This window comes from Hoplias malabaricus, chromosome X2 (assembly GCF_029633855.1).
Source record: "Hoplias malabaricus isolate fHopMal1 chromosome X2, fHopMal1.hap1, whole genome shotgun sequence".
In the NCBI taxonomy this organism is placed as follows: Eukaryota; Metazoa; Chordata; class Actinopteri; order Characiformes; family Erythrinidae; genus Hoplias; species Hoplias malabaricus.
This window is the reverse complement of record NC_089819.1, coordinates 43,573,015-43,592,370: the sequence shown is the minus strand read 5'-3', so window position 1 is coordinate 43,592,370 and position 19,356 is coordinate 43,573,015.

Sequence of the window (19,356 nt, the reverse complement as noted above, 5' to 3'; positions counted from 1 at the left end):
CACTACGCAATTCCACAGATATCGGAGCATTTTTGAGGGAGCATGCAATTGGCATGCTGAATGCAGGAATGTCCACCGGAGCTGTTGCCCGTGAATTGAATGTTCATTTCTCTACCATCAGCCGCCTCCAAAGGCATTTGGCAGTACATCCAACTGGCCTCACAACCGCAGACCACGTGTAAACACAAGAGCCCAGGTCCTTCACATCCAAAATCATCTAAGACACACCACCCGTACAGCAGCTGCAACAGTGGGTTTGCATAAGCATCTCAGGGAAGCTCATCTGCATGCTCGTCATCCTCGTCAGGGTCTCCACCTGACTGCAGTTCATCGTCGTATCCTACTTGAGTGGGCAAATGCTCACATTCGATGATGAACAGCATATTGGAGAGGAGTTCTTTTCATGGATGAATCCCCGTTTTCACTGTACAGGGCAGATGGCAGACTGTGTCTATGGTGTTGTGTGGGTGAGCGGTTTGCAGATGTCAATGTGTGAATTGAGTGGCCCATGGTGGCGGAGGGGTTATGGTATGGGCAGGCGTATGTTATGAACAATGAACACAGATGCATATTATTGATGGCATTTTGAATGCACAGAGATACCATGTTGCAAGGTTTTGTAAACAATTCCTAGAAGCTGAAAACAACCCAGTTCTTGCATGGCCAGCATACTCACCAGATCCACTGAGCATGTTTGGGATGCTCTGGATGGGTGTATACAACAGCATGTTCCAGTTCCTGACAATATCCAGCAACTTTGCACAGCCATTGAAGAGGAGTAGACCAACAGGCCACGATAGATTTATTGTCATTTCTTTGTAAGTAGTAGCATAGTGCAGAATGGAACATTGTGCAAAAATGGAACATATTACCAAAAAAATGGCAGTATTGTCCAATTACAAATAGGGTGCAAAAATGACAGTATTGTGTAACTATAGATAGGGTGCAAAAATGGCAGTAAAGTGCAAGAGTATAATATTGATAAATAAGAATATTGATAACATATATATTGTTAAATAAGTCCAGTGTGTATAATGAGGCAGTGGCGTAACCAATGTGGAATGGAGCTCAGTGTATTATAGTATGTTGTGTATGTCAGTGTAGTGAGGAGTTCTGTAGTGTGATTGGCAAGGGGAAGAAGCTGTTTCTAAACCGACTCGTTATGGCATGGATGCTCCTGTATTTCCTCCCTGAAGGCAGGAGGTTATAAAATGAGTGGCCTGGGTGAGAGGAGTCCCTGATGATGTTGCATGATTTTTGTACAAAGGGATACCAGTGCAGGTCATCAATGGCAGGTAGTCATGTGTCAGTGATGTGCTGAGCGATCTTCACCACTTTTAGCAGGGCCTTCCTGTCAGCCACAGTAGAGCTTCCATACCACACAGTCAGTCAGTATACTCTCAGTGGTGCATCTGTAAAAGTTCTAAGTAAATAAGGAGATAGATGACTCCTCTTCAGAAAATAAAGACACCGTTGTGCCTTTTAAATTAAACAAGATGTGTTATTAGTCCAAGAAAGATCCACAGAGATGTGGCCAAACAAGAACTTGAAGCTGGAGACATGTTCTACCTCAGTTCAGTTGATCTGTACAGGAGTGTGTTGCTGTTTGGATTTCCTGTAGTCCACAATGAGCTCTTTGATCTTTTCAGTGTTGAGGGATAGGTTGCTAAAAAAAAACACTCTGCCAGGTACTGGATCTTCGCCCTGTGGGCCTCAATATTACTGATGTGGCCGATGACAGTACAGTCATCTGCAAACTTGATTATAATGTTGCATCTATGCAGTTGCACATAGTCATGGGTGAACATGGGGGGCTCAGTACACACCCTTAGGTTACACCAGTGTTCAGAGTGAGGCTTGGAGACATCTGACTGTGGGAGTGCTGATTCTCAGGTCACTAAGCTTGGACACCAGCATGGTAGGGATGACTGTGTTGAACGAGGAGCTGACATCGATGAACAGCATTCAGACATAACTGTTATAATTGTCCAGGTGGGTGAGGGCAGAATGAAGGACAGTCTGTTTGAGTGGTACGCAAACTGGTAAAGATCCAGTGATGGAAGCTCTGCCTTCAGATCGCTGAGAACCAGTTTCTCAAAGCACTTCATTGCAATAGGGGTGAGTGCTATAGAGAGTAAGTCATTTAGACATGAAGCAGAAAGACACTTCTGTACTTGTATGATGGTTGTGGTCTTCCAGCATAAGGGAACAGCCGTCTCGGCCAGTGAGAGTTTGAAGATGTCAGTGAAAACCTGGGCTAACTGTCCAACACACACTCTGAGGACACATACAGGGATGCCGTCAGTATTGGCATATTTAAGTGCATTCACTCTGCTTAGTGCTGAGAGTGCTTCCACTGCAGAGAGTGTGAGTGGAAGTCGTCATCATGCTGGAGCCCATAGGTGCTTTTCCATTGCATGGGTCTGACTCTACATGACTCGGCCCAATTAAAGCTTTTTGCTTTTCCACTTGCAGGGCCCCCCGGTGAAATGGAGCCAGTGAAGTTGCAAAAGTCTCACAGATCGGTTTTACTTGTTGCACGTTCAGCTTTCACTGGAAATTTGTGTTGGCCATCGGCCCAAGGAGTGTATAAACTTCTTCAAAACACCTTGAGGTAAAGTTACGAGCTGCCATCATGAGTTTGATAAAAATAAATGTGAAAGCTGCTGCAAGTTCACAGATTTTATAAGCTGTGGTCAATCAGCACTCTGTAGGTTTAACACATCACCATTGAGCACCTACACAGCACGGCTGGAACACAGAGTGAGCTGGGACTTAATACTTACCTGGTTCCAGGCACCAGGTACCAGATTTGGCCAGTGGAAAGTAAAAGAGCCGTACCAAGTCTAGTAGTGTCATATAGGTTCCATGCAGTGGTAAAGTGCCAAATGAAAGGTGATCGTACCATACCAAGTCAGGGAGGGGGACAGCCTTGTAGACATCTTCGATGTTGGTGTAAACATAATTTAATGTTCTGTCTCCTCTTATTGGGCAGGAGACTTTCTGGTGGATTTTGGGCAGCACATTCTGTAAATTGAGTGGTTAAAGTCTCCAGCCAAAATAAAAACTCCATCCAGGTTTGTTTGAACAGGTTGTTGTTTGTTAATTGCTGCACTCTGTTCTTCCACAGCTAACTTGGCATTAGAATCAAGAGGAATGTAAACTGCAGTCACAACAGCAGAAAATTATCTTGGTTAATAAAAGGGTGTGCACTTAATAGTCAGGTACTCCATATTAGCAGAGCAATGACTTTCAGTTACAGTGGAGTCTGTACACTATGATTTGTTTATATAAATGCACAGACCACATCCCTTACTCTTACAGGTGTCCCTGGCCTCTGTCCGGCTCCACCACACTGCTGTAGATGTTACTTTTGAGCCACATCTCCATTAAGATCATGATGTTAGACTCCAACGTCCATCCCTGTGTTGTAGTCCTGAGTCATAGCTTATCCATTTTATATGGCAAAGCACGAACATTAGTGAGAAAAATGCTGGGAGCTGATGTCAGATGCGGGTTTAGCTTTCCTCGCCTGTGTTGGTTCCTCTCACTTGTAAGTCTATTCAGGAGTCAACAGAACCCTTATGATTTCCAGAGGGAGCAGATTAGTGTTAAATAAATTGCTCATGCAATTCATACCAAAAGGATTAGCACCAATAGAATAAATACTACTAAATACTGAAATCTGGAGACATGCTCAGCCTCGCGCTGTGCACGTGACGCCATGTGGGACAATTAACATCCTGATCAACTATATGTCAAGGAGATGTGTTGCACTGCATGAGGCAAATGGTGGTCACACCCCACGTGCCCCCCAACACAGTAAAAGTAAACTGCCCATTTTAGAGTGGCTTTTTATTGTGGCGAGTTTAAGGCACTCCTGTGCAATAATCATGCTGTCTAATCAACATCTTGATATGCCACACCTGTGAGGTTAATGGATTATCACGGCAAAGGAGTGCTCACTAACAGATTTATACAAAATGTTGGACAATATTTGAGAGAAAAGGGCCTTTTGTGCTCATAGAAAAACTCTTAGAGTTTTGAGGCCAGTTCATGAGAAATGGGAGCAAAAACAAAAGTGTTGCCTTTATATTTTGGTTTGGTATAAGTCAGTGTGTGGAAACAGTCCTTAGAGTGGGATTACGAGTGTAACATTAAAAAATTCACTACATACATTTTATTAAACAGTATCCCAACTTTTGTGGATACAAGGTCTTTAGATAATATGACACATGACATTTGACAACACTGAGTAAGATCAATTGCACAGATCAGCCCCAGGGTCTGGAAAATTCCCCACTGAAAATTAAGAATACTGTACGCTTAATCAGGGGAAGATAAACCAATCCTATTTAAACTGTATGAGAATTTTTTATGAATTTTAGACTGTTCTGGAATACTGAATAAATATAATACTGAATAAAGAGCATTATCTTACAACAAACCATTTATTAATTCAGTTTCCAATTTATTCTGCTCTGGACTGTGGTGTGTCCAAATCCTGCAATTAATGGACACAAGGCAGGAACAAACCCGAGACAGCATACCAGTCCATCAGAGGGCATCACAAAACCAGTCACTCACACACACGTGGACAATTTCACACAGCTATTCCACAGCCAACCTGCCAAAAAGAATTCCATGAGAAAACCCTCAAATTTATGTTTTTGAGTATGTATTTCTATATTTAATATAGAATTATTATTACTATTACTATTTGAATATCAAAAAAATATAACATGGCCAATATATAAGGGATGTTTCTTAATTTCAAAATTTCCTATACTTACGAAAGCAAATTTTCATTAAAATTGTAGAATCAGTAATTTGCATTTAATTTCCTTGCTTGTTCATTGGTGGGGGCAGCAAAATTGTAATACACGCTTGCTATCACCAGCAACTGATGCAACAGCCAAGTGTTTAACGTGGCTGATTTTCCACAGAAAAACAAATTTTGCTTTGTGGAAAACAGAATATGTGTGAAAACTGTAGGCGGTTCAGCGGGAGTATTATGTGAAGCAGCAGTTAAGTGCATAACTCATAATAAACAAAAAGGACATGCCAATCAGGCCATTTTTTTTTTTTCACTGGAAATTTCTGTGAAAACACACTGAAAAACCAACCTACACAAAAAAAAGCAAAATTTAACGAAAAAAAACATACACAAGTGCACACTTGCTCAGAACTAGACGAATGTATGGGTTAAAAAAAACTTTAATGCATAATAACATCGTAGCAAACAACCAATTAATTTTATTTCAGCAACAAAAAAAAAAGAAACACAAACTGAGAACACATCTTTCAGAATGTTCAGTTTGTAAATCACCCTTATATTTAGTGGATTCAGTTATATTAAAGTAGATCCTTGACAACATGGGGTAAATTCTGCAAATACAGTTTGTACTGTCCTCCTAGAAGACAATTAAACAAAATGGAACACTCAGGACCCTTGCACGTGCCCAAGGTCACAATGCTGTAAATTAGAAGGGTATGATGCCCTCCAGCACTTGACTGTTCAGTGCTCCGAAGTGATGCAGCTCCATTTTTGGGCATAAGCCATGAGTAAGCTATGTCAGCAAACAGTATATGTGGAAATAGAATACATATCATAATATAAATCAGGATTGATCCAAGTCGAGTATAAGCACCACAGTTAAAGACAGAGCCAACATGAAACCGTCCTAAACAAAGTTTACTCAGATCCAACATTTTGATACTGAAAGTCCCTCACCAGATTTTAACCATGCTTCTGTGGTCTGTGGTTGACTTTATATAACCTTAATTCTCCTTTCACAAATGAACGCTGGATAATTTCTAGGCAGCTCTCACAGCGGGAAATGAAACATGTGCTTTGGGCGTGGCACACAGCACTCAAACAGCACGTGCAGGAGAAACTCCGGAACATTTCCCGTGCCGTTCTCCTATGCCCTGACGTTAGCTGCGTTCCAAAGCCTAGGCTGCATTTCTTGGCCGCTACGTCACAGAAGGCTGTTCCAATGTGAAGGATCCTTCATGTACAGCTGAGAAATGCAGCCTACATTTTGATGGATTTGAAGGACGCAACAGAAGTATCCTTCGTGGCCCTTAGTTACCCACAATTCTCTGCACACCTACAGCGCGTTGGAGAAAATAAACAAGACATCGTGAAAAACTGACCACCAGAACTCATTTACCTTGTAAAGTGTAAAATAACCAAGTAAAATATTGGTCTCTATATCATATTTAATCAAAAATCTTTTTGGCATATTACAGTACCATAGAAAGCATATAGTAGTATGTAATTTTTAATCCTAGTTGAAATGGTTTAAAGATTTAGTTTGAGTGTTTATAGGTTGAAATAAGTTTTAATGTTTAAGTAGTATTGTCTTGCAGGATAATAGTAAAAAGCAAATAAAATTTATTTTAACAGTCATGTTAGTGCTTCAATGGAAGACCTTTTCGGCAACGTCACGACACATCCTCCTTAGACCATTCCACTTGTATGATCGGGTTACTGAGAAGGACTCTTAAGAAGACACGTCCTACCTCGGCTGCAGCCTAGGCTTTGGAATGCTGCTTATGACTTTACATGGAACATTTATTAGGGCTCGAGGAGGTCCAGGACGAATATTGCGGGTGGTCATGTTCACGCATACAGCTCCTCCGTAGACATCAGAACATTTTTGGTTTACAGTGCATGTGTGAAAGGGGCATAATTTTGGTTAGACACGTTAGACACGTTAGACCAGAATGAGAGGAACCAAATGAATAGCTGTAAAATAATGTTCACTTGGCTGTACAAGAAAGAGAAGGGCAGGTGCATCTAAAACACATTCAGATTCAAATTTCTTAAAGCTTTTGTCTGTGTTTTATTTCTGGAGTTGCCAATTTGTGCTTGCATACGCTTTTACAGATTTAAACCAAATGGAACTGCTTTTCTGTATTTAAAAACATATGATTAAATCAAGAGAAATCCACAGACTGGCCCCTTTTCTGTAAACTTTGTATTTATCATGGCCATTTCAGTGTCTAAATTTAATTCATAATTTAAACTAGCAGCTTGTTTGAAAATAGAGAGAGACACAGTGTGAGCGTAGCCTGATTGTTGTGACCAGTCGATGTAAAATGTAAATAATCTTCAACTAAAGTTAGACAACTTGAAACATTTATGGGCCAAATGATTCTCTTGTCCTCCTCACGTGTCGCCCTTGAATGTGGGATCATTTGGAGTGGTGTTCGTGATACAGAACTGATCACCAACTGCTTAATGCCATTGAATCCTCACAGAGGTTTTCCTTTCCTATTCTGCCATGGACAAAATAAAATCAAGAAACAATCATACACACAATATACTGCTGCTCTGATTTCATTACATAATGTGTAAATCATTGATTCATGTGTTCATTCTTCTGCCACCACTTCATCCTTGGCAGGGATGTGGCAGGTTCAAACCCTTTCTTGGAATCACAAGCAGCGAGATAAACACCCTGGATAGAGACCCAGGGCACTGAGGGCATCGTAATCATGCACTCATACACTCACGCACTCAAATCTGTGGACATTTTCTCACAGAGAAATCAACCTACCAACATATTTTTTGGATTGTGAAGTTGTATCACAGCAGCATTTTGTGCAATGCCACCATGCCAGCCTGAGCAGATAATATCATGGGTGAAAAAGATCAACATTGCGTGCTATGGGCAAACAGTCGAAAGAACCAGCAAGTCAGGTGTACAAGTGACAGTTTTCAAACAGCTGCGATTTCACAAGTTCTGGTTGTTTTTTTTAAATCATGCTGATGCAGGTTATTTACCACAGCTTTTCTTAAATTTTAGTTTGTTGTTGTACTGTCCTCCTACTTTCTCATGATTACAACTACACTATATACACCGTATACACTATATGACCAGGTTAGTCTGTGGCTAACCACTCATACAAACTTGATCCCTTGATGAAGGGCTTGATTAGTTCATTAGTCACATGTATTAGGAGCAGGAGGAACTTTACAATGTACAGGGCAGTGGTGCTCCAGGACCAGGAATGAGAACATCTAATCTAGATTAACTTTAAAACACGCACTGGAAAACAAAACTCAAAAATTAATAATTAAATAAATAATAAAAGAAGCTTTTATTTTTGTCTTTTCCTTATACCCATTTGTACTACTGCCTTGTACTACTGTACCAATCTGGAAATGCTTACATTAGTAAATAGTATCAGATTGATTAAACATTATGCTTTTGCTAATTCACACAATTTCCTGTTTAGTTAATTTGACTAGAAATATAAATTGCTTACTAACATAGTTATAATATAATTTTAGGTTGAACTTACAATATCATTTAAACAGTAAATATTAAGATGAGGTTGATCTGCTTGATCTACAGCATTGTATGGGGCAGCATTCTACCTTTTGGTTTAACTTTTCAACAGATGTGATAGGCCACAGGGCCATAGGTGCCAACACAACCAGTCCCAGGTAAGATAATCATGATGATTAAGCACTTTGGAAAAATAAAAGGACATATGAGAGAACAAGAAAAATTGGAAGAAACAAGCAAAAAAAAAAAGTCTTTATTTAGTTTAGGTAAATCAGTTGAACATTAATGCTGGAGTGGGGCACAGCTATAAGCCTACAAAGATGTGCAAAATGGCCATAGGCCAGTGATTCCTGGAATGAAAGATCTTTTCCTAGATAGATAGATAGATAGAAAGAGAGAGAGAGAGAGAGAGAGAGAGAGAGAGAGAGAGAGAGAGAGAGATACTCTAAATCTGAGCAATTTTGACCCTCTGTCCTAGAACTCCAAATAAAAATCAACAAACATGGTCTATCCAAACATCGATCAATCAGCCAAATAAGAGTTTTCGGTGACTGAAACATTTTAAATGAGCTAACACTAAAGCCACTTAGACTTGTCTTTTACACACAACGTTTTCAGCTAACTGATCTTGATATTGTTCTGTAACATTGCTTATTGCACAGTATATCATCATTGTCAGCTTCAGGAAATAAATAAATACATATACACATACTTAAATTAATACATACTTCCTCTGTGTATTAGTGTGTCAATTTTAGATTTCAATGTACAATTTCTCAGTCATGAAGAAATATTTATAACTAGTGCTGTTTTTGTTTGTGGTTTGATACAATTCAGCAATTGTATAAATAGCAGCTGAAGGCCACCAAGGTCATGTTGTCATGACCTTAACAGGAGTTTTACATCTAAGCACTTCTGAAAAGGACACAGGAAGAACTAGATTTGTCCGTTTACATGCATATAATGTCTGAACAGTTAGCTTGACTGTAAAAATATTTCATAACATAGGGGAGCTAACAAAGTCATGTTATCTAGTAGTTATTTATAAAGCAGATAGTTTTTTGCAAGAAATATTAGTCTGCAATAGTGTACACAGTTTAAACACAGCCATAATGTTGCAAATAAAGCAAAAAAAAAAATAAATTAATAATCGGTCTGTGAAATATTTTGCTCAGCTACATTAGGTTCAGAATCAAAGCACAGGTGGTCATCAATGCATCAGAGGTGTGGTATAACAATCCGGTCTCACACTTACTCGTGATATAGTCACATATTTTTGACATTTTATAAGTGCAAATATCACAATCATAAGTGTATGGGTAATTATCATTCAAACACTAAGCGACAGTAACATGAAAACTCTTCCTCATTACAGGCGTCATTGTTCATATAACAGAAAAAGGCATAAAAGTTATAAAGTATTTTATTATAATATTTCTCCTAAGCAATGCTTATTATTGGTGTCCTACTTTAGCTTTAACTGTAACAAGAACATTTCTTTCATGTAACGTTATTTTAACTAATTTTCAAAAGGTTAATACTAAACAGGACATTTCTCTAGCTATTATTTGCTTTGATATAAATTAGTAAGATTATATACTCCGTAAATAAAAATAAGACAGTGGTATTAATGGATGGTAATGACGCCCTGATGAGGAAGAGTTTTCGTGTTACTGTCGCCTAACACAGGGCACTGATACAAGTGTTTGTATGGTAGTTACCCATTCATTTATGATTGTGATGTTGTCGCATAAAATGTCAAAAATATGCGACTATGTCACGAATTGCAGTCCCCTATACATGTGACTATATCACGAGTAGGTGTGTGACCCGGTTGGATATAAACACAGCACAAACACTTGCAGGTGAACTTAGAGTGGTTTGATGTGAAATGCTCCGTAGAGAAACAGGCAGAAATATTTAAAGTAGTGGTGACAGGAACCAGGCATCTGAAGAGTTAAATACCTCTAAGAAAAATATTCAAATCATGTTTTAAATAACTGATATTATTTTATTAATGTTTGTAGATATCCATTTAGCATTAATATTTTATTTTTAAATGTTGATGATATTTTGGGCATAAAATGAGCCTAAGGCAAAAAATTCCAAAAATACATATTTTCTTTCATATTTAATTAAAAATGTTCTGACAGTAGCACGTACAGAAACAACGTAACATGTGATACTAAAGTTTCATAAAAGTTTAATAAAATGGTGGTGGGGAAAAAATTAAAAAAAAAAATATATATATATATATATATATATATATATATATATATATATATATATATATTATACCAAATTAATTCATTAGCACCTAAGGAAACAATGGTTCTGAAGTAAAATAAAGAGTTTACTTTAGGACTGATGAGGCAAGCGTTTTCATTTGAAATTTTACCAACCAAGTTGTAAACCAAGTTGTCAACATGCATGTTTTAAGAGATCTTGTATAAATATGTATGGGGCACTTAGACATATATGAGAGTGTAAGACAAATAGAAGACCTAATTAAGTAATTCATTTTATGACATTTTTAATGGACATCTGATAATAGAATGAGAGTCTTTTAGACTCTTAGACCAATACGATTCTTTCACTTCAGATCCTATTGTAATTGGTGAACAATAAAAATAGTTATTTTAAACTGGTAAAACAGTTTTCGCAAAATACAGGGACTTATTCTTTTGCCAATGTTCAAAAAAGGCATATTGACTGTCTGACAACAAAAATGATTTATCTGATTTACTACAGTCAAAAAGTATTTACAAGTGCATTCTGGTCCCCTGGACTCTGCATTCCTTATTTTGATATCAGAAACTTGGCAACCCTACGCCCACAATAAGGTGTGGTGAATTTCCTGACAGTGAGTGTCATTTCAAGATAAAAATAAAGAAAAAACATGAATTGATTGCCTGTTGCAATCTTTAATTAATCACACAGAAAAGCCATTGATGCACTACTTGAAGTAGCATTATTCCAACAGAGGAAACCTGATTATTGATGAACGTAAAGTAGGCCTGCTGAAAAAGCCAGTTAAAATGTTCATGCATTAAACACTGCAGTATTAAGGGCAGACTGAACTGATGTTTATTTTCTATAATCAGTTAATAGTAGTTCACAACTCAGTTTGGTTTTTCAACCTGTAGAGGACTATTTTAAAAATGTTAGTTTTCTAAAGGCAGCAGCTACTTGCGGCATTGCTTAATGTGTACCTCATCAAAGAAATTTGCTGCTATGAGGCAAATACCCCAGACCCGCCTGGTCTCTAGTGAGACCCTGGGACTATGCTTTGAAAAAGTCGTTCTCTTTTTGTCATGCAATATTAGGATGCATAAAAAGGAAAAGACAGGGGAAGATTGACTCTTTTTTCAAGCAAACAAGTAAGTGAAGTTGACAATTTGCCACCACAGGCTTGCAATATGTAACCCCTCATGTGTGTCTGCTTCATGATTTTCACTCAAAGATCGAGACCTGGGACCATGCAGCGGTTTTATTCACCTGACACAAACTTTGGGACTCCACGCAAGGCAGCATAAGTTGAAATGCATGGGTAATAATAGTATGGGGAGAGAAGGAATATTAGCTATCCTCACGTGTGATTTCAAAATGTCGACATAAACCACAGTATTTCCATAGGCCTTGATGTAGATAAAATATAGAAATTCCCAAAGTTATAATTGGTAGTGACTGTAATTATAATTCAAAATGATAATTTCAGAGAGAACATCCCAGAACAACCCCACTTTTGAAAAGCTTGGTACACTCCTGCTGATCCCAGTCACGTACAGTGAAAAAAAAAACATTTAAACCCCTGTGTGCAGAAACGCTCTCTAGCGGGCCCATTTTTGTTAACAAAAAATTTGTTTGTTGCTAGCGTCACATCTATTAAAAAATATCACACAGCCCTCAACACCATTTTTAGAAGTAAGACAACGACCCACACACTGATTTCCAACCGCATACACTCAACCGTACTCCAGAAAACAACAAAGAGATCCCACCTTTCTTGTTACTGATTGTTTACACCTGGAGCAAGACGCCATTTAAACTCGGACTTTTAAACCATAACAGACAGTCTCTTCAGGTTCTGTCTTTAAAAATCACTTACAATCTCAGGAAAGGAGCTGCGCTGGTGAAAAGCACTTAAAACAAAAAGTTTTACAAGATAATCTCTTGCTCCCCACGCCACAGTAAACATGCCTTTATTTCTTGCATAATATTAATGCACTGGTGTGGGGCTCCTGGCGCCCAGGTTTTAGGTACAGTCTACGTGAATGCAAACTGAGGGCGTTCCTTCTTTGATTTTGTGTAGTTGTGGACCAATGAACAGCTGCCGACTGTGAGGAAGGGTGCGCTGTTGGACGTCACTCTTCTCAGGGCTCACAGCTCTCAGCAAGCGGGTCAGAAGTGATTGACACCTCTGTAAACCAATAGCAGCGACTCAGATGAAGACAAAGAGAGGTGATGTACCGTGATCACTCACTCGCTGGGCCTATTGTCTACTTTCAGAAAATGCTGTACAAATCCACAATACTTCACTGTTTTTGCTTAAAACTTTGTAAGTTGTCCTACAAGACCCTAGTCAATCTGAAAACATAAAGACATGGCTGTCTGTTATCCCCAGCATCCAATAACACATTGTTTACCCCTAAAATAATAGGCACTTTTTGTTTTTTGCCTTTTTTCTTTCTTTAAAAGTTCTCAATTGCAACTCAAATGATGGAAACAAAAGCCAGAACGTGAATGAATGCCTTGGCCCATTGACTTGTATACATCTGTTTAAGCCTTGGATGATCATTCTACTATTTGTAAAATGTAAGATATCTAGTGTTAAAGTGGAGTAGTACAAACCACTGTAAAATCAACTGAAAACTGCACCTGCGCAGGAGTTTTTAGCCCTTTGGAACCAAGAGTGTTTTCAGCGCAATCCAAAAATAATTCATGTTTATCACCTGTTTGCTTGTCATTAGAGTGAACTAATCGAACCCACAGCCTCCAGGAGCTATGTGACTGTGACACTACTTGCTGCACCACTGTGTCGCCCTTATTGAAACATTACAGGTCATATTGGTAACCTCTGGTGAGGACCATTTGGAGGGTTTTATCACCACCGCCAGACTATACGTCACCAGCGTCAAACAGAAAACCTGACGGTGGTGATGTCTGACGGTGGTGACAAAAGCTATTCTTTCACATGACATGCATCAGTTGTTCACATTAGCCATCTTGTTTTCCCTCTGTTGCTAGCTACTTTAGATGTCTTCTTAAAAAGTATACATTTATGTCATAATCTATTCTAATATTTTTTTATACAAAAAAGATAGTGTTGACATGGCTATGACAGTAGCAGTGTCCAAAAATATGAACACGTTTAAGAGGAAATAGCAAACAGGAGTTTGAGTGACCTTAAAACATGCTGTAGAGCTGAAGGTTTGAAAATGGGGTGCTCAGTGATGTAGATGACCTTGTATTTGCCAGATTGTATTGCTTTTTATAAATATCTTACTGTGCTGACTAATATGGTAGACACATTTTGAGCAACCACAAAAAAAAGTAAATATTGTTCAAAAGTCACTGTTTGTAGTTTTTAATTTATATACAGTTCCTTGTGAAAGTATTCGGCCCCCTTGAACTTTTCAACCTTTTGCCACATTTCAGGCTTCAAACATAAAGATATATTTTTTTTTATTTTTTTGTGAAGAATCAACAACAAGTGGGACACAATCGTGAAGTGGAATTAAATTTATTGGATGTGTCAAACTTTTTTAACAAATAAAAAACTGAAAAGTGGAGCGTGCAATATTATACAGCCCCTTTACTTTCAGTGCAGCAAACTCACCCCAGAAGTGAGGATCTCTGAATGATCCAGTGTTGTCCCAAATGACTGATGATGATTAATAGAATCCACCTGTGTGTAATCAAGTCTCCATATAAATGCACCTGCTCTGTGATAGTCTCAGGGTTCTGTTCAAAGCGCAGAGAGCATCATGAAGACTAAGGAACACACCAGGCAGGGCCGGGATACTGTTGTGGAGAAGTTTAAAGCTGGATTTGGATACAAAAAGATTTTCCAAGATTTAAATATCCCAAGGAGCACTGTGCAAGCAATCAAATTGAAATGGAAGGCGTATCAGACCACTGCAAATCTACCAAGACCTGGCCGTCCCTTTAAACTTTCATCTTGAACAAGGAGAAGACTGATCAGAGATGCAGCCAAGAGGCCCATGATCACTCTGGATGAACTGCAGAGATCTACAGCTAAGGTGGGAGAGTCTGTCCATAGGACAACAATCAGTTGTACACTGCACAAATCTGGCCTTTATGGAAGAGTGGCAAGAAGAGAGCAATTTCTCAAAGATATCCATAAAAAGTCTCATTTAAAGTTTGCCACAAGCCACCTGGGAGACACAACAAACATCTGGTCAGATGCAACTGTCAAACATGGTGGTGGCAGCATCATGGTTTGGGCCTGCCTTTTGTCAGTGGGGACAGGGAAGATGGTCAAAATTGATGGGAAGTTGGATGGGGCCAAATACAGGACCAGTCTGGAAGAAAACCTGTTGGAGTCTGCAAGAGGCCTGAGACTGGGACGGAGATCTATCTTCCAACAAGACAATGATCCAAAACATAAAGCCAACTTTACAGTGGAATTGTTCACAAATAAACGTATCCAAGTGTTGGAATGGCCAAGTCAAAGTCCAGACCTGAATCCAACGAGAATCTGTGGAAAGAGCTGCAGACTGCTGTTCAAACTCTCTCCATCCAATTTCACTGAGCTCGAGCTGTTTTGCAAGGAAGAATGGGCACGAATTTCAATCTCTTGATGTGCAAAACTGATAGAGGCATACCCCAAGTGACTTGCAGCTGTAATTGCAGAAAAAGGTGGCGCTACAAAGTATTAATGCAAGGGGGCCAAATAATATTGCACGCCCCACTTTTCAGTTTTTTATTTGTTAAAATTTGACACGGCCAATAAATTTCATTCCACTTCACGATTGTTTCCCACTTGCTGTTGATTCTTCACAAAAAATTAAAATTTTATATCTTTGTTTGAAGCCTGAACTGTGGCAAAAGTTTTAAAAGTTCAAGGGGTCTGAATACTTTCGCAAGGCACTGTATTTGTGATTCATAAGCACATTAGACCAGTTTCCAGTGTGCAAACATACCGGAGAGCTAGCAAATTGTGAAACATTTGAATTTTATAAAAAGTATTATTTTGATTAAAATCAACAGATGGGCATACAGGTAAAAAGAATTGTCCCTTTAATCATTTAATTGTGGAGAAATTTGTAGATTGTCACCAGAAAATAGAAAAGCAAAATGAAAAGCAATAGCAAAGAGAAACAAGGCAAGCCTAGTTTTGCCGGACCATCATTAGCCATATAGTTTTTGTCACAGGTGTTTCTGGCATTTCAAAAACAGGACTGCCCAAAATAAATACCCTTGCATTGGAAGGTCTGGAGAAGCTTTGGTGCTTCATATCAATGTCTTTACATGTGGCTTTTATTATGTGATTGTGTTGTACAGAAAATAAGGGGGGCAGGACTAATAAATGCAGAAATGAAAAAAGCACAAAGATTTGTTTATAATATAATACACCGGTGTTTTCCTTTTTCATTTTATTTAAAAATAAATACTAGATGATCTAACACCAAAGAAGACCAAGGACATTTAGTTGACTTTAAGAATTACAATTGCTTATTTATTCAATGTAACAGAGTAAAAAACATGAAATTTAAGGAGACCGTGTGCAGCTATATGGTGTTTTATAAACACATTAATGCCACAAAATATCTCACCACCCCTCCCCTTTACAACTGTTCAGGCAAAGACACACACTCATGTGAAGTAAGACATATTAAGCAGTATTTTTCTCTCTTTGAGATATAATACGTGTGTAAATGTTGCCGAGTTCCAAGCCATCATAATGAGCTTGTAAACGGGAGAAACATAATTAATGCAGAGCCAAACACAGCCCCAGAAACACACACAAACAGAACGGGTTCCTGTTTTATTTCCTATTTTTTATGTATATGAAACCTTGTAAATAACCCCATCCAGCTCCACTGGGCAATAATACTCTTCCGAGAGTATCTTTTGCACTGAATGTCTTTCTTTAATGCACTTATTACTTCCTGGCATATTGCACTTAATGTAAGGTATTTTGTATAATTTGTGCGGTAGTTCGAATGTTAGATCCTCTTTTGTAGATCGCTTTGGATAAAAGCGTCTGCCAAATGCATAAATGTAAATGTAAATGTAAATACTGTGTCTGGGGCTCTGATCTCTTTCTTGAACTACTGAATCTTGACATGCCCATGGACAAAGCCAAGGTTTGCATTGAAGAACCTATTGTAGTCCTAGCAGGGTTTATTTACATGTCGTCACTGTCCAATTAATAACATGTATCTCCATTTTTTGTGGATTTTTAATTTACTACATCATTTGAAAATAGGTGTCTTTTACAATTTGTGAAAATTTAATGAAGAATTTTAATGATGAAATATGTTCTGACTTCCATTGAAACGTAAGAGGTTTTTTTTGCTTCTCCTGCAAAGTTACTATTTTGGGAGATTTTCCATTGGACATTGACGATATATTACCCTGTAGTATATTACAGTAGCCAAAATTATTGGAATGAAAGGATTACATTTTGAAACAATATTCTCATTCTCAAGTGTGTTGAAAATAATGATGAAAAATGTATGATACCTTATATTTCTGGTGCATAGCACCATGCACACATTTTAAAAGAAAAATGCATACATAATGTGTATGTGTAATTCACGTCCTCATGTTTTATATCTTACATGATGTTAATGACATTATGGCATAATAATTCCACATCTGTGTCTTTAATTACAGCAAACCTCCTAAGTGCACCACAATACATTCACTTGATTTATTCTATTTTAACTGTGATTATGTAACCTTAAAAATGCTCTTACTGTTGCACAGCATGCTCACTGCACATGATGTGTGTGTGTGTGTGTGTGAGAGAGAGAGAGAGAGAGAGAGAAAGAGAGAGAGGTGGCCAGTGGAAAACGACTGACTGTCCCTTAAGGCTGCCCCAGTGACTGTGTTCAAAGGTGAATGGTCTGAATCCAAAGGCCCCAGCCCACTCTTTACATTCTGTTCAGATCAGATCATGCAGCCAGCCAGTCAGCGCGATTCTTTTCTGTACAGCTGATTTGCCATCTCTAATTCCATCATAATCACCAATTTATACAATGGCTTTTCAATTCATTATGAACACATTTCTGTATGTTTTCTCTTCTATTTAGTGTACATGCATTCTTGTACAAGGTCACTCCAGTATGACCTCTCATTTTAAATGATCTGTCATTGCAGTCAAATCCTTTTCATTAAGATCTTTCTAATTTCAGTACCTGCTTTTACTCCAATCTGTGATGCCACAACACAAGGAACCTCTACAAAATGTAAACATTCTACATCTTATAGTTGTGTAAGCGAGTGCACTGAAGAAGCTGTAGTTTTCTGAGTTTGTGAACTGACAGTTCAATATGATCTCTCATTTCTGTATGGTGCCTTGTTTCAGTATGATCTCTATTTTCATTCATTCATTGTCTGTAACCGCTTATCCAGTTTAGGGTTGTGGTGGGTTCGAAGCCTACCCGGAATCATTGGGCGCAAGGAAAGTATACACCCTGGAGGGGGCACTAGTCCTTCACTGGGCAACACATACACACACACACACACACACACACATTCACTCACACCTATGGACTCTTTTGAGCAGCCAATCCCCCTACTAATGTGTGTTTTACAACTACCAGTTTCAGTACCTCTTGTTTCATCATGCCCTCTCCGGCCTAGCATGCCTGATTAGTGTAGTGCCTAGCCTAGAGTTCAGTATCATAAATTACAACGAGTTGTAACTGCGTACAACCTCAACAGACAACTTTGTAGCTGCTCACTGCTTATTATAAAGTCATATCTTCTTCCCCCAAGTCTGAACTAACAAGGTTATATTCTGCTTTAGTTTTTATTGCTACAACTGAGAACCACTTAAGACTAAAACCACAGCTCTTCAAACAGTTCACAATGACTGAAGAGCTGACTGCCTGTAAACAAATCATTCTTCTGAACGGGTTCTTTTAAGTTAAACAGGCTAAAATGCCTAACTGTTAACCCTTAATACCAAGCTGTGTGGCAGTGTGGACACATAGATCCTTGCAATTCAACGGGCAAATGGTACCATGTTCCTTTGCCATTAATGGTAGAGTCTCGGTAATGTATGTGTTGTACAGAATGTATGTGTGATATTATGCTTCTGTTCTTCTGTGGTCATGAATTTGATTAATCAAAACGGACAACTGTCAAAGTTAATACCAATATGGGGCGTGTTATTGGGAGGGTCAGCATAATCCCTCAACCCCTCAATACAGAACAACAGTATTAAACTCCCCAAGAGATGGAAGACATCCTCTGTTCAGTTTTCCTGTCCTGGGACACTGTGCTCTCTCACTGAGAGAGAGAGAGAGTGCGAAAGAGAGAGAGAGTGAGGGAGAGAAAGTCTGCTTACTGTCTCCATCAGCGTGATTAGGAGCTGAGCTTGATCAAAGCCTCACACAGAGAGACAGTACTGAAGAGTTTGGAAAGAGAGGAGATGGGGCCAACTGCAACGCAAGGCTAAGAATAGAGTTCACATTTGGCTATGATTTATTGTTCTTTCAAACTACTCAAAGTGAAAGAGAGAGAGAGAGAGAGAGAGATGGAAATGAGCTTCAGCCCAGGGGTTTGTGAAACAATTAAAATGAATTGGAGCTCCTCTTCAGGGGTTTTAGACACCAAGCTTTTAATATCCATCACAGCCCCTGATAATATAAAACTAACCACATGCTCAAGACAATAGAAGTTGAATAGACAAATATTACCAGGCTTAATTGTGTCCTGACAGCACTCATATGTGTCCTCAGGCACTTGTTGAAGTTTGCCTACTTTGTAAGACAATGCCGCACCCTGGTGGATCTGACACCATTAAAAGGAGATTGCACTCTTATTTACACAGAGTCATTTACTTGTCCAGGCT